Here is a 22,735-nt window from a genome sequence, read left to right as displayed (position 1 = left end):
TTCATCTGAAATGTAAAACAGTTTCTGAATTAACTAGTGATATCTTCGAGAAACCAGAAACCGAAAAACTGGATATTCAGTTGTGTCGAAGTTAAGGATACAAAAATGTGGCAAGCATGTCTGGAAACCACAGTGATGTGCAACAAAAAACAAATCATTAATCTGAGGGTCGTTTTTTGTACCTTGTTCCAATCATTATTTGAACCTTTGGGGGAAACATTCGTTTGCTACAATCCATTTTGTGTAACTTTTTTTTTTTTTTTTTTTTTGAGGCGCTGTACACTATTTCTCTGTCGACCTATCGCTGAAATGTACTAGTGGAATAGCCAGTGAAGGAATTGCCTGCAACTCGCTTGGAGTAAACATGCTGATGCTGTGAAACCAGTGATACAGAAGTTTAACCAGTTTATTGGAGCCATTGAAGCCATATGTAGTGTCGAAGACAGCAACGAGACAAAAGACGTGACGCACAAACTTGTCTTTCATTTCTTTCTTGTTTTTCAAGAAATTAACTTAGTTCAGAAGTACATGCTCTAGATATTGCTCTGGACATGGTCGATATTAAATCAAGATCTTTTTTGGAAAAGCAGTGTACAAACGTTGTTGACAGTGCCGTCCAGCAAGCATTTGCCAAATGTGAAGAACTTGATATTCCTACAGAGGATAGGATCAAAGAAAGAGAAGAATGCCAGGAGAGGAGCCAAAAATGCAAGATTGTCATTGAAGCAGGAGACTAAGAGAGCAATGTTAGAATTCTGGACCGTTTCCATATCGAATTGAATATCAAAGGAGGTGAATTACATTTTGCTGACATTTTGTGCCGATTAAGCAGCCCATGTTATTTATTTATTAAAGACAGAGAAATACAATTGAATGTTGTCACTACTGCGTATGATGAGCTGTCTGAAGAAAGACTGTTTTTTAGAAATTCCACGTTTAAGGCGACACCATATAAACAGCCAAAATAAGTTTTGAGAAAACCAAGCACTGGACTGCATTGCAGTTTATATAGTTTATCATCAAGTGGAGTTTTGTTGTGTTATTGCCATATCTTACGCTGACTCTAAGATTCTTTTTGGCAGTGTGTATTTCTGTGGCATCGTGTGAAAGAAGTTTTTCTAAAATTAAAACTTACTTTCCGTCAATCATGAGCCAGTCGAGATTGTTAGATCTGGCTGTGCTGTCCAGTGAAAACGAGCTTACAAGACAAATAACTTTCGACGATATCATTGACCAGTTTGCCACAATAAAAATAAAACATTCATTCTAAGACCATTGTATTGAATGTCATTCTTTTATGTATTGCCGTATTGTGTATTTAGTTGTTTTGAAAGTGAGCAGTTGCATTTTAAAGAATCTTTTAATTTGAACTGATTTTTTTTAGTATTGGATTTTGTCTTGGATCATACATGTAAGCAGTAACGTAACAGTCATTAGAGTAAAGTCGAGGTAGAGCACATAAAAAAGTGTTAACTACTGCATGTATAAAAGTTTTAACTGCTACAAACTATTCAGCATATGGTGAATCGGGGTCATTGTGATGACATTTGAGCGGACCGCCCCGGGTGGCGTGCCACTGTCTCAGAGCATCCTTTCCTGCCTTGACAGGATACAAACTTCGAAATTTAGTGGTGTGTCCTCTTCTTCCCCTCGCTACTTTGCTCACAGAAAAAGACGTAGAGTCTATTTTTGTTTTGTTGTTATTTTCATACCAGGTGCTCGGCTGAGCTTCAATCTATGCTGTAAAATATGTAAAACACTCACAACCCTCGTTTAGTTACAACCACTGTCAACAATTTCCCTTACTCTCTATCTGTGCCTAAAACTAAACGAAAATGCCATGAACAAAGCTTCTTTTCTACAACTGTCTGTCAGTAGAACACAATACCACGAGGCTGCTTCCCAGGTTACTATAACATGGTCGTTTTTAACGTAAACAAATTCTTGTTGAGCCGTCCTTGTAAATAATCAATTTCTACCCAAGTCCCGCCATTACCGTTTATCAAGGTGACGAACTCATTTATTCTTATGCTTGAGTGGACTCTGTGCCTTTATAAGTGGCGTCTCTCTGTAAAAAAGAAAGTAAAGTCTGGGAGAATGGCATGATCCGAACTAACATATACTACTTTATACGGCAGGAGAGGGTAATATACAGCATAATCACGTTGACAGACCGGTTCTCGTTGAATCACTGAAGTTAAGCAACGTTGAGCCTGGCCAGTACCAGATGGGTGACTAATTTGGTAATTCCAGGTGCTATGTAGGAGAATGTCGACACCTCCCTGCAGGAGTTGCAAAAACCTAACGTCGTCATATCCCCTAACGGGGATATACATGCGAGTGAGGACCGCTTGTGAATTTCATATTCCCATAGAACTTCCTCCTTTGGGCGAAGCCGGTTAAATCAGCATATGGTTAGTGCCGTTTTCATACTACTTTATCGTTTTTAAAGAAGGAAATAATGCCCAAGAGGATAGTCTCATAAAACAGAACAGACCTTACACTTTCCCCCAAAGAAGGTAATACCTACCAGAATGGTATCATGAAGAATGAACATGTGACTTCGAAAGGAGGAAATAATTCCTGGGAGTGTAGCCTTATGAAAATAGAATAGATACTACACGACTAGTCCCTCTTTCAAAAAAAAATTAAGGAAGTAAAGCTTTGGATGATGATAATAAACACAAAACGGATACGACACTCCCATCTGAATTGAGCGCCGAGTAATAGAGTAATAGTATAGTTTCGGCTCCAGACAAACGGGTACCAAATCTCCATTAGTAATAGATTATTATTATTATTATCATTATTATTATTATTATTATTATTATTATTATTATTATTATTACTATTACTATTATTATTATTATTATTATTATTATTATTATTATTATTACTTTGTCAACTAAGCTCCAACCCTATCACTGCCATGTATTACAAGTATTTTAATGGAATGTGCTCTGATGAAGTCGTTGCACTCCTGCCCCCTCGACGTACATATCCCCGATAATCCCGCTTAACAACAAAATCATACCCCTTCACTAGGTGTATCAGAATTTTGGTAGGAATTTTTGACACCCCTAACACGAAACTGCGAATAAAATACAAAAAATCTCGTAATTTCTCTGTTAAAAGTGGGTTATTTATTTTCTTTATGGATTATACTTCCAAAATAAACTATTAAAGCTGTTTTAAAAGTAATAGAAATATATTTTTTTAAACAGTAATGAATTTTCCGAACTCAATATTTTTCAATTTTTAAACTTTAAAAATCTATCAAAATTTTTCTATTGATTCTATTTTTACGATATTTTCTGGGTCAATGTGAAATTTTATGTTCTTTCCAATAAACCGAATATAATATTTTAGACAAACGTTTTTTTTTAATTCACGCTCCCCCCCATTTTCAAGTATCTATTAAAAAGTAAATAATTAATTTACTCGCCGAAAAGTAAATAATTAATTTACTCACAAATTGAAGAGAAAAGGTCAATAAATAATATATTCAAATGTAAAACAAAAAAAAACAAAAAAACTAGTGTTTTTTAGAATTTTACCTGTAAAGTTTGAAGTTTAAAACCTTTTTTTAAACTAGTTATTTGTTTTTTTCTTTTTTTTTAATGGAACCTTGGTCCTTGCTCCTTTAATTGAAAAAAAATTAGGGCTTGAATTACATTTTTCGATGAGTTATAAGCTTGGAAAGACAGGGGGTCGATTAATTCACGCCACCCATTTTTAAATGTCTATTAAAAAGTAAATAATTAATTTATGTACCAAAGTCTTATATATCACAAATTGAAGAGAAAAGGTCAATAAATAATATATTCAAATTTAAAACAAAAAACGTGGTATTTTTTAGAAATTTACCGGTAAAGTCCGAAGTTTAAAACCTTAAAAAAAAAAAAACACGTTTTTTTTTTTGTTTGTTTTTTTATGAAACCTTGGTCCTTGCTTCTTTAATTGAAAAAAAATTAGGGTTTGAATTACATTTTTCGAGGAGTTATAAGCTTGGAAAGATGGGGTGGAATTATTCACTATTTTCACGAAATTTCTGACACACCTACCCCTCCTTCACTGTTGATTCCCCAAATGCCAGAAAGTTTTCTACTCTAATAGTTTCTTACCTTGAACAGCTAGACTTTGGAATTCCCTTCCTGCTACATGTTTCCCTGACTGTACTGATATGCAGAAGTTAAAATGTAAAGTGAATCAACATCTTGTTAATCTTTCCTAGACATGGCCACAAATAGCAGCCCCTTACGTCCAAGTGGCGATGTTGTTCGGGGTGAACATTGAGTAAAAAAAAAATAATTAATTAGCATTAGTCTTAGTAGTAGTAGTAGTAGTAGTAGTAGTAGTAGTAGTAGTAGTAGTAGTAGTATGTTTATGCTGTTTCCACATAAGTAATAAATAAGTAATAATAGTAGTAAGAGGATCGGGTTGGTTAGAAGCACGTTAAATTTTTAAATGCCACCGTTTAAACAAATAGAGCAAAGAAAGAAAAAATATTTTTTCGCTTCATAAATTTTTTCACACCGCAAAAAAAAAAAAAAAAAAAATGTAATTAGTGTGACCGTAAGTTGGACGGAGTTCAATATAGGTATATATATATGGAGGATATGAGAGAGAGAGAGAGAGAGAGAGAGAGAGAGAGAGAGAGAGAGAGAGAGAGAGAGAGAGAGAGAGAGAGAGAGAGAGATAGGCAGACAGACCAAAGAGAGTAGAAGAGATTTGGACTGTAAGTGGAGAAAGCAGACACATGTGAGGAGGAGGGGGTAAGAAAAGATAGTAAGAATGATTAAAGCAAAAAGGAATAGAAGAAAGGCAGATAAGATACTCTCTCTGAAAGAAGAAATTAGAGAGAGAGGGTAAATGTGTGTGCGCACGCGCGTGCGTGCGCACGCGCGTGTATGTGTGTGTAAAAGAAAAGATAGAGAGAAGAAGAAGAGGGTGACTGTTAAACTAAGTTCACAGAAATAGAAAGAGAGAAATAGAAAAATAGAGTGAGAGAGAGAGAGACAAAGAAAGAAAAGGAAATGGGAAGGAGGGGGTGATTAATTACAACAAAAAATAGAAAAAGAAAACCCAAAAAAGTAATAATAAAATGAACCAAAAATAAAAGTGGATATGACAAAATGTGTGAACGGATTTGGGAGTGGGATCGAGATAACAGCGACAAGTGGTCGCTCTTCTTATAATTGTTTTAAATGTAGTTCGCCACAATTATTGTCCGTATGTTGCGCGAGGATACAACTTTCCACCGGCTTTTCCGCTTCGTCGTACTTGAAGCAAATTTGAAGAGGAAAGTGGACCGTTTATATACCCGACACCCTTTCCGCGGTTTCAGTCCGTAAACAACAATGACGGTAAGATACAAATTGAATTCTTTTATTGTTGCCTCACATGGACCTTCCACACAGGTCATCAAAAATCTCTCCTTGAAAACAACCTATGGTGTTCCCTGGAAACGGAGTGACAACAAGTCTCTCTGTTATTATTATTATTATTATTATTATTATTATTATTATTATTATTATTATTATTATTATTATTTGTTTACTTCAATATCTTATGCAAACTATTACAGAAATACGTTATTCAACGAAATCACGTGTTTTTAGTTCGTTTCTTGTTCTCTTGTTTTTTTCTTTTTGTTTTATTTTTGTTTTTTGTTGTTTGTTTGTTTGTTTGTTTGTTTGCTTTCTATTCGTCGTTCTTGTTCTCCCTGTAATCGTAAGAGATCGATTTATTGCTTAATGAAATCGAAAATGAATATTTCGAGCACACAAAAAACATTGGGCGTGAAAAGTGTTGGGGAAGATGAGGAGGTTGGTTAATCATGAACAAATTTTCTCATAACAAAAACTGAATAAATAAAAACAATTGAAATATATATATATATATATATATATATATATATATATATATATATATATATATATATATATATAAAGAGAAATAAGGTACCGTAAAAAAGGTGGTTTATTGGGATTAAATAATACACACACATCACACATGCACGTACACGCACATATACACACATAACACACACATACACATACACACTCATACACATACACACACATACATACAATACACACATACACACACACATACACACACATACATGGAACAATTCTAATATTTTTTCCGACTCAGATACAATTATTTTTCTAAATATCAGATTCCGTTACATTTACCGATTCCGATTCTTTTTACGTCCCTAAAATACTTAGTATGAAAATGTTCAGTTTTTTTTCTTTTTTTTTTTAAGCCCGTATAATATTTGCATTTCACAAACCTAAAACATATACATTTTAAAAAAATGCAAATTTTTGACAGGGTATGGCATGAGGGTCTCCTCAGGAAGATTAGATCTTACGGTATCACTGGTAGAATACTTAACATAATTAAATCCTTCTTAGATAAGAGAAAAATCCAGGTTGTCCTCGACGGTCGTACATCTAAACAATATGGTATAAATGCGGGAGTGCCCCAGGGATCTATCCTTGGACCTCTGCTGTTCCTGATATTCATAAATGACCTCCCCGACAAAATTGCCTCTGAGATGGGTATATATGCTGATGACACCACACTCTATAGCAGGCACGACAGGAAAACAAATGAACATATATCTAAAGTAATGGCAGAAACACTAGAGGATGACATCCAATCAGTAGTGGAATGGGGACAAAAATGGATGATAACGTTCAATGCCACTAAGAACAAGACTGGTTTCATTCAATAATTACAAGAAACCTTCTCTACCACCTATAGCAATGGCCAACGACTCTTTAGCTGAGAGTACGTCTCTCAAGCTCCTTGGCCTAACGTTCACAGGAAACATGAGTTGGAACAATTACATCGAGGGCATTGCCAGGGCCGCTGCAAGGAAGGTGGGCTCTCTCTACCGTGCTAGAAAACTTCTAACACCCGAAAGTATCCTGTACCTCTATAAGGCCACTATTCGCCCATGTATGGAGTATTGCTGTCATATTTGGGCCGGCGCATCGGCTACTAGTCTCTCGCTCCTTGACAGGGTTCAAAAGAGAGTCGCAAATCTGATAGGCCCTAAACTGGCATCTAAACTTCAGCCTCTGTCCCATCGTCGAAACGTTGCATCCCTCTGCCTGTTCTACAAGTATTATAATGGTGAATGCTCTGAAGAACTGCAAGCACTTGTGCCCCCACGACGTGAACACCCTCGACAGACCCGACAAGCTGCAAAATCCCACCCCCACACTGTAGAGATCCCTAGATGTAAAAGATCTTTCTACTCCAGTAGTTTCTTCCCCAGAACTGCTAGACTTTGGAATTCCATTCCAGGTCACTGCTTCCCCAACTGTACTGACATGCATAAGTTCAAGTGCAACGTGAACCAACATCTCGCTGCCCTAATCCCTACATAGTACTCCAGTAAATGTTTCCCCTGATAGTAGCCCCCTACACCAAAGTGGCAATGTGCCCTGTTTGGGGCGAAAATGTAAAAAAAAAAAAAAAATATGGAGATAATTCAAGAAAAAAAGAAGTACTTTTAATCTTTAGTACAAGCATCAGAAAATTAAGTTAAAAAGCAAAAAAATAAATAAATAAACAGTTTAAAGAATTGTTTTTCACATCACAAAAAAAATAAATAAATAAAATACCGATAACGATAATCTACCACAAAAGTTCTGATTTTTTCGATTCCCAATCTTGATTCGGATAAATCGTTCCAACAATTATATATATATATATATATATATATATATATATATATATATATATATATATATATATATATATATATATATATATATATTATTTCAAATATAATTATCAACTGATACATGTTTCGTTGTCTACAACCCATCAGAGTGGCTGAATATTATATATATATATATATATATATATATATATATATATATATATTAAGTTTGCAAAGTATGTATGCCAATTAAGCTACAGAGACTTTTTAATTTTAGTGATGATTCGTCAGGCGAATGCTATATATATATATATATATATATATATATATATATATATATATATATATATACACCGTAAGTTACGAAAATATATATGGCAATTAATCTACACAGTATTCTGCGTTTCATTCTCGTGAAAATTTGTCAGGATGGTTATTTATCGCTCCAAAACCAGACTTATATTTATTTCCAACACATCGTATATTATATATACATACACACACACATATATATATATATATATATATATATATATATATATATATATATATATATATATATATATATATGCTAGGCGCACCCATAACTGTTGTGTCTCAACCACTACCTATATGCATCATATTTTGATTTGTTTCGAAAATTCATAAACTGTGACAAATCAATTGACATTTTTCTAAAAATGATCCAACATTTCACTTGTCATCCACATACAGTACTGTTTCGTTGTATCACAACTTGTCAGTGCGGCTAGACATACACCTTTCCCTAGCCGTGGATCGAACCAACAATCGTTCTCACCATGTCCACGAATCAGTGCCGTAAAGATTTTCTCAAGTGTGTATTAAATCCACACCCGCGCGTCGCCACAGGGCTCTAACCGTCAGCTTGTTTACAAACAAATTAATAGTGGGCTTCGCTTAATATATATATATATATATATATATATATATATATATATATATATATATATATATATATAGATAGATAGATAGATAGATAGATAGATAGATAGATAGATAGATAGATGAAACAGCGAAAGAGTACTGTATGTGGATGACTATAATGCTGCCTATCTTGGGTTGAGCATATTGGGAAGTGAAACTGTCAATAGCGTACTAAGTGACGCTCTTTGTGTAAAAAAAATCGAGCGCAGGCATTTGGACGATGTCAAAACATTGTTAATTCAGTACCCACTCAGCATCAGCCGTATAACGCAATGGTGAGAAGCCTTGTCATTTGGGCGATCGAGTTTCGATCCTGGCTTGAGGCAGTTGCCTGTCTAGCCGCACTGATGAGCTGTGAACAGCGAAACAGTACTGTATGTAGATGATATATATATATATATATATATATATATATATATATATATATATATATATATTAAAAAGTCTATATTCCAAGTTTCAAGATGTTTTCCCTCTTACAAGTTATAGCTTTAAGTAAGTTTCGTAGCGCAAACTCATTCATTTAATCATTATACTAATCAATGAATTTATTGCAGAAAAGCACCTATTTAAATAAACAATTTAAACCTAATTAAATAAACAATAAATACGGATTTTGGAAGCCTTAAACCTATTTTAACTTTTAGTTGTCAATTCACGTGTTTTAGTTAATTTCTGTCTTTTTTCTTTATTTGAGGACTGGGTTCTTCTGTGAAAAGCAACAATTTATTAAGTCGCCTGAAGAGGACTTCTGGTTTTAACTGACCATTTATCCGAGACATTAACATGTAAATTTGTTTATGTTAATAAAAATATATCTTGCTCTTCTTTTATTGAGCACTCTTAATAACCTCGTAAAATTTATTAGTTATAACTCTTTAACCTGATATATATATATATATATATATATATATATATATATATATATATATATATATAGTGTATCACAAAAGTGAGTAAACCCCCTCACATTTCTTCCAATATTTAAGTATATCTCTTCATGAGACAACACTAAAAAAATGATTTTTTACACAATGAAAAGTAGTCTGTCTGCAGAATATATAACAGAGTTAATTTATTTTTCCTTCAAAATCACTCAAAATATAGCTATTAAAAGATAAATCCTTGACAACAAAAGTGAGTACACCCTTTACGAAATGTTGTCAATATAATCATACAACATATTAACTCTCAATATTTTGTGTGGTCACCATCATAATCCAAAACTGCCTTTACTCTCCTGGGCATGGAGTTTACCAGAGTTTCACATGTAGCCACTAGAATGTTCTTCCACTCTTTAATTACGACATCGCAGAGCTGGTGAATATTTTAGACTTTGAGCACCTTCTTCTGCTTGGGATGCCCAAAGATGTTCTATTGGGTCCAAGTCTGGAGACATGCTTGGCCAGTCCATCATCCTTACCCTCAGCCTCTTCAGTAAAGCAGTGGTTGTCTTGGATGTGTTTTAGATCATTGTCATGATAGAACACTGCTCTGCGACCCAGTTCCGGGAGGAAGGGGATCATGCTCTGCTGCAATATTTGACAGTATATGTTGGAGTTCATGTTTCCCTCAATGAAATGTAACTCTCCAATGCCTGCAGTACTCATGTAGCACTCATGCAGCCCCAGACCATAACATTCACACCACCATGCTTGACTGTAGGCATGACACACTTATTTTGTACTCCTCAAATTGGTGTGCAAGGCTGTCACCCCAGGAGGAAGCCACTTCTGACGGCAATACACAAGAACGCCCGCAAACAGTTTGCTGAAGGAATGTCCGTGCTATTAATTCCTTAGCCATTGTCACCTCCTTATTTATTTTTTGCTCTTGCGTTCCAATTATTTCCTATCCTATGTCGATCATCATCATAAACATGAAAAACACATATATTTGTAATCGGTTCCCAAGTAAGAAGCAAATTCATTTGAACTGATGTTCACAGCTACTTTATTGTATTCACAACAGCTGTTGAGTGTCGTCTTTTATTTTCTTGAAAAAATCAGATTTCTGTGACGTTATTGATAAAAAATATTTACAATTAAAACGCCCTTTTAAAAAGTCAGGTTTTAATGTGAATTATCACAGACAATAACTTATGTAATCATTTTATTACATATAAACTTGCTACTATGTTTAGTTACATTGATGGGGCGTAAACAACGAAACAATTGTCAGTACCTGACTGTATTATATGTGTGTATGCGTGTGTGTCTGAATGAATAACAGATACTACAACTTTTTTGTGGCATTTACCGAACGTCGGACATTCCGCTTTCTACTGAAAATGGGAAATGTTTGGAGGATTTACATGCGATCCTAACTGTATCCTAAGCGTGCGTGTGTGTGTGTGCGTGTGAGAGAGAGAGAGAGAGAGAGAGAGAGAGAGAGAGAGAGATGATAACATTAGATGAACATAACACCTACAAATATTTGAGAATTCTCGAAACAGTCACCATCAAAGCAACAGAAATAAAAGAGAAAACTGGAAAGGAATCAGAAGAACAAAAAACTAAACTATGTCGTAAAAACCTAATAAAAACGTATAAATACATGAACAGTGTCACTAGTAACCTACTCTGACCGTTTATAGGTTGGAGCAAAGAAGAACTGAGGCATCTCTACCAGAAAACCTGGAAACTTATAACCATGCACAATGCATTTCACCCAAAGGATGATGCTGGTCGACTCTATATGAAAAGGAAAGGTGAAAAGGGGGACTTGTTGGTATAGAATACTGTACGAATGGCGCGAAAAAATGAATTAGAAAAATGCATAATGCAGAACATTGAAAAGATAATTACCGTAGCAATGACACTGAAAAAATGAACATCACAGAAAACTGAGAAGGTAAGATGATAAAAGGACACTAGAAAAAGAAACAACTACACGAACGATTCAAAAGGATGACAAAAGATGAGACTAACGAAAACATTTGGTCATGGCTATAAAAAGAAAACAAACTCAACCCCCAATAACAGTCGCACAAGATAACAAAACATTAATCAACAAAATGCAAGAAACCAACAAATGCAGACTCTGTGGACAAAAAGACGAAACAATAAAACATATAAGCGAATGGAGCAAAAAAGCGACAAAATAATATAAGAATGGACACGACCAAGGCAGTACACTGGGAATTGTGCAAACAACTCCATCTTGAATACCCAGAAGAATGGTACAAACACAAACCAGCAGCAGTACTTGAAAATGAAAATCATAATATCCTATGGGACATGCACATAAAAACAGATAAATCCATCCAAGTAAGAAGACTGGATGCCGTAAACAAGAAGGAAAAGTCCTGTCAGATTGTAGATTTTGCTTTTTCAACAGACGACAGTGTTAATATCAAAGAGTCGTAGAAGCGAAGCAAATACGCCAGGTTGGCCAGAGAGCTCAAAGAGAGATATGGAAGCTGAATAAAGTCAAGATAACACCAATAATAGTGGGAAACTGGGAATTATCTCGACAAGCTTTGAAATAAGAATGCGAAAGATTGGAATCAGATGGATACAACGGATAGCAATAATGAAACTGCAAAAATATTACGGAAAATCCTTGAATGCAGAAACTAATACACATGAGCTACAAACGATGAGAAGACGCATAGTAACTGCTAGAGAAGTAAAACACAAAGAAACAGCACAGGGAATCGAAAAACTAAAACTGTATAATTTTAAGTTGCTCACTCCAAAAAATTGTGGGCATTAACTAGGACCACATCAAATAATCGAGAACGAAGGAAGATGGAAAGACTGAAGAAGAACACTAGCCAGACCTCCACTGGACGAGTGCGAAGAGAACTTAGCCCTTGGGAAGACTTATTGCCACCCAAATTCCAGTGAAGACCAATGGTCTCTACTAACGTAAACTTAATGGTAGATTGCTGTTGCGATAACGCAAATAAATTTGCTAAAGTTATCAAAAGAAGGGGAGAGTAGTGGAAATCTGTGGAGACTCGTTGTTACTGAGGTACAGGGAACACCGATGGTTGTTCTCAAAGAAATATCTTCCACGGTGGCCTGCGTGAAAACTCTTAGTCAGTAATAATAATGTTCTCGGAAATCAGCAAGTGAAAACTGATGCATAGGCGAACACACACACGTATACACACGCACACACGCACACACATGCACACACGCACACGCACGCACGCACGCACGCACACACACATATACACACGCACACACACGTGACCGTCCATACACACACATGCACCCCCACACACATCTTTGATACAAATGGCAGAAAGTAAGCGTATATTTAAAAAGTATCACCCATATTAACACGTACTTTAACAACCAACCAACGTGATAGATGAAAATAGATTGTCGCAAATAACTTCATCCAAAGGTCACCGTTTCTCGACGTTTGACACAGATTTGGAGGAAATGTTTTTAACAATAAAAATCACACAAAACATGTAAAACGAGAGAGAAAATTTGTGCAAAAATTAACATTTTTTAACCCGGAAATTATTAAAGAAATGGTTAGAATGACAACAGCGATAGTGGGTTTCTTTCCGGAAACACCGATCGAATCGTGTACAAGTTCGGCTTGGTTGTTTTTTGTTTTTTATGGTATATCAACTCTTTTGAAGTTATTTAATACAGAATTCGAAAAGTTTTTATGCTTCAAGTTTTGTATTATTATTCCAATTTTTAATCATGGTGTTTGGTTCGACTCGATGCAAACACCGTGCGTGTAAATATATATATATATATATATATATATATATATATATATATATGTGTGTGTGTGTGTGTGTGTGTGTGTGTGTGTGTGTGTGTGTGTGTGTGTGTGTACGCACGATACTTGTACAGTGTCTGTTGCTACTAGATCAGGCTGTCTGCAGATAACAGCTTTTTTCTTTTTTACATGGGGTCACCACTTATCAAGGCCCGAAGGCCACTCAGGGATAAGGGTTATTGCGTGTACAGTAATCAATGAGATAGTATTGTAGTAATCATTAGTATTGGGGGTTTTGATAGAGTGTCTTACTTAAGGGGGCGGTTTGTCAGGAGTTTGTTTATGTTGGACTTGAAGACGTCCAAGTTGTAGTCAGGTGGGAAACAGGCAAGTGACAGAGAGTTCCACTGGCGTTCAGTTCTAAGAAAGAAGCTTTGCTCATGGAATTTACGTTTGGATTTAGGCACAGATAAAGAGTAGGGCTGACTTAAACATATCAAACACACACCAAACACATACAGAATTATATATATATATATATATATATATATATATATATATATATATATATATATATATATATATAATATAAAGCTGAGCGTCTATGTGTGTGTGTGTGTGTGTGTGTGTGTGTGTGTGTGTGTGTGTGTGGTCACGAATAGGCTCCTATATGGTTGACTATTTTTAAAAACTGATTACATATAATGATACAAGATGTATCGAGACACAGGAATGGGTATGTTTCATCTGGCAGAACGGTGGTTCATTAAAATTGTGGGGTCTGCCTACGCACCTGGTCCACAAAGTATCGAAATAAACAATTTAAAAATTTAAAAAAAAACGTTTACAAGTGTTTTTGATATAGATGTACATAATAATATTTTGATAAGTAAGTTTTAACTTAAAAAGGGATAGTATAATAAAATTGTGGGGTCTTCGTTTGCGCCTGGACTCCATAGAATGGAAATAGGCACAAACTTTAATAAAGACTTTTCATATCTATCTGCGTAAGTATACTTTGATAATTATGTTTCAGTTTGAAGAAATATGGTATAATAAAATTATGGGGTGTTTGTTCGCGCCTGACCTCCATAGAATGGAAATATGTCACAAAGTTTAACAAGATTTTTTAATATAGATCCACAGAATATTGTGATAAGTGTTTCAGTGTGAACAAGTATGGTATAATAAATTATGGGGTTTATCTATTTTATTTTTACTTTCATCATATTTTGCTTTGGTTTTGATACCCCCAAATTCGAAGCTATCTCTTTACAACCCTTCCTTTTCATAACCATCTATATATATAAAAGCGAAAATGTGTGTATGTATGTGTGTATGTATGTTGTATGTGTGTTTGTGTGTCTGCTAAAAACTTTCGACAGACACGACGAAAATTCACAAATTTGGTATCATATTGAAGCCCCATTTTTCGCCTGAAAAATATCGAAAAATTGGCCGAAAACGTTCCTTTTTTCACCCCGAAATCGATAATTTTCGACAGGTGGAGGGGGGTCAACAAAAGCCGTCCCCTCGTGACGACGGCCGGTTCTACGCATGCGTCAGATGACATCATGACCTGATTTACTTTAAATAGTTGAAGAACTAACTAAATTTCATGTACGTCGCGTTAGCTCAGTTATCAACACGTTTTGGGTTCGAATCGTGGTGTGAGATGTCGTGGTTTTTTTTTTCGATTTTTTAAATTTAAATATTGAACCAGTGTTATTTAAGCCATTTTTCACGTAACGTTCGTTTTTCTGGGTTTTTTTTTTTTTTTACTTCGTATCCACCGATTTTTTAAACTTTAATATCGAAACAGGCTTATTTAAGCCATTTTTCACGTGTTTTTTTTTTGTTTTAACATTCGTTTTTCTGTTTTCTTTTTTGTTTTTTCGATTTTTACATTTAACATCGTTCGTTTGCCTTACGTTAGTTTTTTTGTGTTTTTTTTCGATGTTTTTATTATCCCCCCCCCCTCCCGCTTAAGTTTTAAGGTTCGTTTTTATGTTTTCTTTTTTTACTTCGCTTATAAGAAACAAACCTGGTCATTGACATCATTTGCTTACGTCGTCGTCGTCGTCGTCGTCGTCGTCGTCGTCGTCGTCGTCGTCGTCGTCGTCGTCGTCGTCGTCACGCTCTACGACTTCCGTGCGAGCACCTGTCAATTTTGTTCTTACTTAAATAAATTCAAACATCTTTTCGTAACTCATTCTGGCTGGCCGAACGGTTCATGTTTTTTTTTTTCGTTTTATTTTCAAACTTCGCCTCAGGGCTTCGGGTTCGATCCTACCAACTCCCCCACCCCGGTTTCTTTTTTATTTAAGAGCACACACACCATCAAACACCCGGGCAACGCCGGATACTCCCACTAGTATTATATAATTGCTTGTTTAATTCATTGTTTAAGGCCACTGCAAAGAAGGTAGGCTCTCTCTACCGTGCTAGAAAGCTGCTTATGCCTAAAAGTACCCTGTACCTCTATAAGGCCACCATTCGCCCATATATAGAGTATTGTTGTTACATTTTGGCTGGTGCATCTGCTGCGAGTCTCTCGCTCCTAGACAAGGTTCAAAAGAGAGTCGCCAATCTGATAGGCCCTGAACTGGCATCTAAGCTTCAGCCTCTGTCCCTTCGACATAATGTTGCATCTCTCTGCCTGTTCTACAAATATTTTAATGGTGAATGCTCTAATGAACTACAAGCACTTGTACTCCCTCGACATAAATACCTCCGAAAAATCCGACAAGCAGCAAAGTCTAATCTCTACACAGTAGAGATCCCTAGGTGTAAGAAAACCTTCTACTCCAATAGTTCCTTCCCCAGAACTGCAAGACTTTGAAACTCCCTTCTGGGATTCTGCTTTCCCAACTGTACTGACTGCAGAAGTTCAAGTGAAATGTGAACAGACATCTTGTTACTCATCTTCCTTCCATATGTCCCTGCAACTTATGTCCCTGATAGTAGGCCCCTATTTCAAAGTGGCACTGTGCCTTGTTTGGGGTGCAAATTGTTTTTAAAAAAAATTCAATAAACTTGCAGCAGACGAAATTGCAATGAATATAAGCAGGAATGAATTCTAGCGGCTGGAGATTTTGAATACACTTCCTTTCTAGCTTATCCAATCAGAAGTCAAGCTTTAGTCATGTGACAGAGTTTATAAAAGGTTAAACTGACAAGACTTTTTCTCTTTAGATGATGCTGTAGGATGAGAAAGAAAGTTTGTGTGTGCGCTGCATTCAAGTGTAGAGATAGCCATGTGGGCTTGTTTGTATTCGCATCATAGTCAAACCCTCGGTCCTAAGACCGAGTGAGGTCTGGTGAGTCCCAAGAGAGAAGTTGGGGGTGTTGTTAGTCCACGACCTGGGAAGAAAAAGAAAGAGTCCATTGCCGGTTTAATCTTTTATAAACGCGGTCACGTAATTGAGAGATGGCTTCTGATTGGATAAACTAGAAAGGATGTGTATTTCAAAATCTCCAGCCGCAAGAATTCGCATCTGCTTATGTTCATTACAATTTTGTCTGCTACATTTCTGATAAGAAACACCAAAATCGACGAAAGAAATTATTTGGAAATAGTTAATCACTTAAGATCAGAATTAATTTGAGTTGGTCCCCAGGAAATTCAATGGATTAATAAACTGACCTTGTTTTTATTGCCTCAAATAATTTTAATCACCATGAAATACTTAAATTGACAGAATAAAGTTGTTTATAAATTAAGCCTGTTATTTAATCATAATAATATAATCCCTAGTATGTTTTTTTATTATTACTTTTTTCAATTGCAATTTTGAAACTCAATTTGAGGATATCAAGGGCATAATAAGGAGATTATGTATGGCATAATCACGTTGACACACCAGTTCCCATTGGATCACTGAAGTTAAGCAATATTGAACCTGGTCAGTACCAAATGGGTGACCATTTGGGACTTCCATGTGCTCTCTGCTTATCTCAGCATTGTTTCCAGTCGTTCTGGACTTCTCCTTACCACTGGGTTCAAATAGTGCCGATTCAGGAAGGTGCGGTTGGTGATTGCACAACCCTTGCCTCACAATTACATGTGCAGCTGCACCTACAGGGCTTACCCTTTGTCTTGCAAGAATGAACGGAGGCGTCGATAAAGAGAGAACTTAAATTATGTCATGTGGAGAAAGTGTAGCAACCTTCATAAAAGGCAGTGTTCAGTCATATCAAGTAGATTTAATTTCGGCTTAAAATGTGATTTTGAATATTTATGCAGGGTTTACTTGTAGGGAAAAGTATCCTAATACCAAGTTTCCTTGACAAACTCTTGTATAGAGAAGCATTAGGCATTTGAGGATAGTGTTTAATTGGTATTCAAGTGCTCTCCAGTAGACATTGTGTGTGTCTTTGTGTTTAACAAAGTGTTTTTTATAAAAATTATTAAGGTTAATCATCATTAAATACTTTAATTGATAGAATAAAGTTATTTATAAATTTATGAACGAAAAAAGAAAAACTTATGTAATCACGTTCCTCCACCTCCTAGTATTTTTTCATTATTATTTTTTTTTTCAATTGACATTTTGAAAATCAATTTGAGGATATCAAGTGACATAATAATAAGAGAACTTAAATTATGTGTTTTTGTGTTTTTTTTTATTATTATGCACATTTCTTTAAGAAAACAAGATTACTCAATTCTTGGTGAGCTTCACTCAGTTCCTTCTAAATGGAATCATGGGAAACAATTCTAACCATAAAATCACAAAAAAGTCGTATTATGCTGATTCATACATGTTGGCTTGTGAAAACGCCTCAAATTCGGGAGTCATTTTTTTAGCTGCTATTACTCTCATCTAAGTGTTTCATGGAAACTCAGAGAATCTGTACCTAAGATAATGGCCTTAATAATTATCCACTGTTCGAGCACCATCAACGTGGAAAATACCTTTTGAGGAGTTTTTCACGCCAACGTTAAGTCATAGTCGCCATAGGATTCAGAAAAAGATGTACGATAATCAGTTTCATCTCATTAAAAGAAGGTAACGTTCTTTGTGATTTTAATTCGTGGGACAGCCTAGTGACAACACCTATCATATCAAGGTATAAAATCGCCTTGGACAAACATTCAAATATATATATATATATATATATATATATATATATATATATATATATACTAGCAAAAGTACCCATTGTTGACTGGGTTCAAAAACAGCCTACAGAAAATGGACTCTGATTTATTAAAGTATGATAGGTTATGAAAAGGAAGGGTTGTAAAGAGATAGCTTCGAATTTGGGGGTATCAAAGCCAAAGCAAAATATGGTGAAAGTAAAAATAAAATAGATAAACCCCATAATTTATTATACCATACCTGTTCACACTGAAACACTTATTACAATATTCTGTGGATCTATATTAAAAAACTTTGTTAAACTTTGTGACATATTTCCGTTCTATGGAGGTTAGGCACGAACGAACACTCCATAATTTTATTGTACTATATTTCTTCAAACTGAAACATAATTATCAAAGTATAATTACGAAAGATAGATATGAAAAGTCTTTATTAAAATTTGTGCCTATTTCCATTCTATGGAGGCCAGGTGCAAACGCAGACCCCACAATTTTATTATACCATTATAGAAATTGTGAGGTCTACATCTGAATGAAAATAGGCACAAACTTTAATAAAGACTTTTCATATCTATCTTTCGTAAGTAAACTTTGATAATTGACATAGAATGGAAATATGTCACAAAGTTTTAAAAAGTTTTTTAATATAGATCCACAGAATATTGTGATAAGTGTTTCAGTGTGAACAGGTATGGCATAATAAATTATGGGGTTTATCTATTTTATTTTTATTTTCATCATATTTTGCTTTGGTTTTGATACCCCCAAATTCAACCCAAATTTACAACTCTTCCTTTTCATAACCTATCATACTTTCATAAATCAGAGTCCATTTTCTGTAGACTGCATTTGAACCCAGTCAACGACGGGTACTTTTGCTAGTTTACATATATATATACTCTGAATTTGCTTGTAACAATGTCACAGTCTCAATTTTTCATAACACCATTTATAGCAAACTTTTCATGTTTAAAAGTCGAAAAATATTTTGTGTGCATTAATTTTTATGTTTTTAACTAGAAAGAAAGAAAGAAAGAAAGAAAGAAAGAAAGGGGACAGTTTAGGTATCATTAATTATTTTTAGTGCTTTTAGTAGCGCTTTACTTACCTCCCGTTTTTGTTTTTGCTTTTTTTTTTAACGATCTCTTCAATAGTTTTTTTCTAGAGGGGGAGAGGATTATAAAATTTGTTTCAGTAGTGCTCTAGAGATCGCCTTACTTACAGAAGTGTTCAATATCTTAAACAGAGCCATAATCAAAAGGGCTTAATAACCTGTATTGAGCAGGTAGAATCAAAATGTAACCTTTTTCACTCCTCATAAAACAAAGGATTTCTTTCTTGTGTAGGCAATTTTCTATAAACGTATATACTTGTATGTACGTTATCACCTTTCACACATATTTATACTTGTACGTACGTTATTATCTTTAAAGCACATTTATGTTCGAGCGTATCTTATCACCTTTTACAAACATATTATGCTTGTATGTATGTTATCAGCTTTCACACGAACTTATGCTTGTATATGGAACTTGGCAGGCGTAGGTTTTTTTTTTTTTTTTTTTACACAGTGATCACCACTTATCAAGGCCCGGAAGCCACTCAGGGATAAGGGTTATTGCAAGTACATCACGTTAGTGAGGAGATTTTATGAAGTGTTTAATTAGGGGGGCGGAGATTTTATGAAGTGTTTAATTAGGGGGGCGGTTCAACGCAATGTGTAAGCTCTATGTAATCATACATTCATGCGTTTGATAAATGTAGACTAGAAAGAAACCGAGTTTTTCTTTTTCCTTGTGAATTGAATTGTCTTCCTGTTGGAGGGCGAATTGAGTTACTGTTACTTTTCCTTAGTGTACGACCGACCGGCAAGGTGACGGCATATCTAGCCTGATGCAAAAAGAACTGACAATCATCTGGTTGTGAACTGAAGACTAACCAGTGCGACAAATGGAGGGTTCTGCTGCATGCTATGGATATGCAAACATTTTTGCCCTCATGTCTATTATGGATCGTAGTTTCATCAGCAAATATGCATGATATATGCGTTCAGAGATGATGGTTAAAATATCGGCATTAGAACGTGCTTGTCTAAACCTATACAGTTTGTCAAAAAGAAACTTAGCATTTACAAGATGGCCGACTAGTACTTGATTGGTTAAGACTCAAAGATTTTAGCAAAGAAAGGGAGAAGACTGAGGCGATAAATGGGTGGATCAATTCTTTTGCCCGATTTCTTCAGTACTGGTATAATAGAGGCAATTTTCCAGCTGTCAGTGAAGCAAAACTTAGCTAAGCATTTGTTGATTAGGATGTCAGGGATGAGATCAGGGCCATATGCCTTGGAGGTATCTAGGTGTTTTATGATATCACGGACATCTATACATGAATTACACAAGATCATTGTTTGAATTCGAAACCGACAGTACCGATTTTCGAATTTCTGTAATATATATATATTACCGTTTTACATGTTTCGGTTACCGAATCGTATCAAGGATCCAGTCACTTCATCAGACTTACTAGATCGTTAATATGATTCGGCGACCGAAGCACGTGTAACTAAGCAGATAAAACGGTAATAAAAAATATATTTGCTTTGCAATAGTATTGAGCACTTTCTTCAGGTTTTTACTGATATATATATATATATATATATATATATATATATATATATATATATATATATATATATATATAATGTTTGTAAATGTTTTTTTATTGGAAATATATTTCCGACAATAGACTATATATTAGGTTGGTGCAAACTTGATGTCGCTTTTTGACGTTAAACTATGTATTAAAAAAAAACGACATTATTTTTGCACCAATCTAATATTAAGCCCCATCTTTTGTTTATGTTATTGTTTTCTTGGGTAAAATTACTAAACAGCTTTTTTGGATTTATTTATTCTATGTTATTCTATGTTTGTATTCGAAATAATTAAATCTTTTGTTTGAAAATATTCAGGGTAGCTATAAAAGCACCTGTTTACAATCGAGATTTACTCACGCGAGGTTCTCAAATAAAATCCTAAATCCAGTTTCAGTGATTTTTACTAGTTGATGTTTCCTAAAGTCCAAGTGACACCAAGTCTCTTCAGCTTTTCAGCACTCTCTGTTTGTTTCGATAATTATGGCAAATCATTTAGCATTATTGCAACAGCTGTTTACCATATCTTTGACAACGACCGCTGATCTTTTCTTGAATGTGGCTAGCAATATAGCTAGTACTACCGGATCTTTCCAGTGAACATGTGCTTGGTGACCTCCCTTCTCGACTTTTCGATCGTATTTGACCTTTTATGAGCATCGAGGGTCAAGTGACCTTTCGACAGAGAAATTCCGACATGATTGAGTTTCTAGTTTAAGATTGAAGCAGATATGCCAAAATAATCACATAAATATGCGATGAATGTTGAAACCTTACGAAGAAAAGACGTTTTCCAATGTGACATCCACTACCTTATGAGAACGGATATCAGATAAAAAGAAAGAATGTTCTGGCAGAAAATACAAGATAACAAACGCCGATTCGAAGAAGCTGATTAGGAAAAACAAAATATACGAAATAGATGAAGAGGCAGATTTTATCAGTAAACTACTCCATTGCAGACATCACCAGGTTGCTTTAAAACGAATAAAAGCAAAAGTCAAAAATATAAGATGTAAAATAAAAACAGTAAAATCCTAAATGCAAGAAATGAGATTTTAGAACGGTGAGCGCAGTTTTCTGAAGAGCCATATAAGGATGACACAATTGACATCTTTGAGATTGATGAGGATGTGGAAGGAACAATGCATCTTTTTTTGAAAGGCGAAATAGATCATGCTGCTCCATCAAAAATCCCGGGTTTAATATTATTCACACGGAATTCCTCAAAGATGGTGGAGAACCAATGTTAAAAATATTCCTTCGTAGTTGTTCAACATAAAACTTTCAACTAATAATCGCAAATTTTCACAAATGCACTGAATGCTGTATAGCAGAAGAACAGTCGCTTGGATGGCGGAAATGATAGCCAAATCGGCTTTTTTACACATTTCTACAAATTGTTTGTCACAATAGTTGCAGAACGTATCAAAATAAAGAAATAAATAAACACACACACACACACACACACGCGCGCACACACACACACACACATAAGGATAGTGAAAGGCAAAGGAGGAGAAAGACGAAAGAGAGAGCACCAATCCAACCACACCGTCACTGAGGTGTAGAGTGTTGGAATGCTTATTGTTGCTAAATTCCAGAAAAGACTAACGGCAATGTTAAACTGCTGTTGTGATAACTCAAA

General features: G+C 35.1%; 1 protein-coding gene across 3 annotated transcripts in view; it reads left to right on the top strand.

Annotated features, from left to right (window-relative positions):
* The window catches only part of LOC145260642 (uncharacterized), a 140,932-nt gene that overhangs the window by 80,495 nt on the left and 37,702 nt on the right, over nt 1-22,735 (top strand). The window contains exon 1 of one of the 3 annotated variants that reach the window (XM_080118973.1): nt 4,941-5,366. The exons of 1 other annotated variant lie outside the window; for it this stretch is intronic. The gene's annotated coding sequence lies outside the window, so the exon portion shown is untranslated. Of the gene's footprint in view, nt 1-4,940; nt 5,367-22,735 lie in introns of those variants that run through there. One more of the 3 variants, XM_080118989.1, reaches the window with a different exon arrangement.

This window comes from Euprymna scolopes, chromosome 3, assembly GCF_053919585.1.
Source record: "Euprymna scolopes isolate OS-2025 chromosome 3, ASM5391958v1, whole genome shotgun sequence".
In the NCBI taxonomy this organism is placed as follows: domain Eukaryota; kingdom Metazoa; phylum Mollusca; class Cephalopoda; order Sepiida; family Sepiolidae; genus Euprymna; species Euprymna scolopes.
The sequence above is the reverse complement of the archived record's forward strand: the minus strand, read 5'-3'. Positions and strand labels throughout refer to the sequence as shown.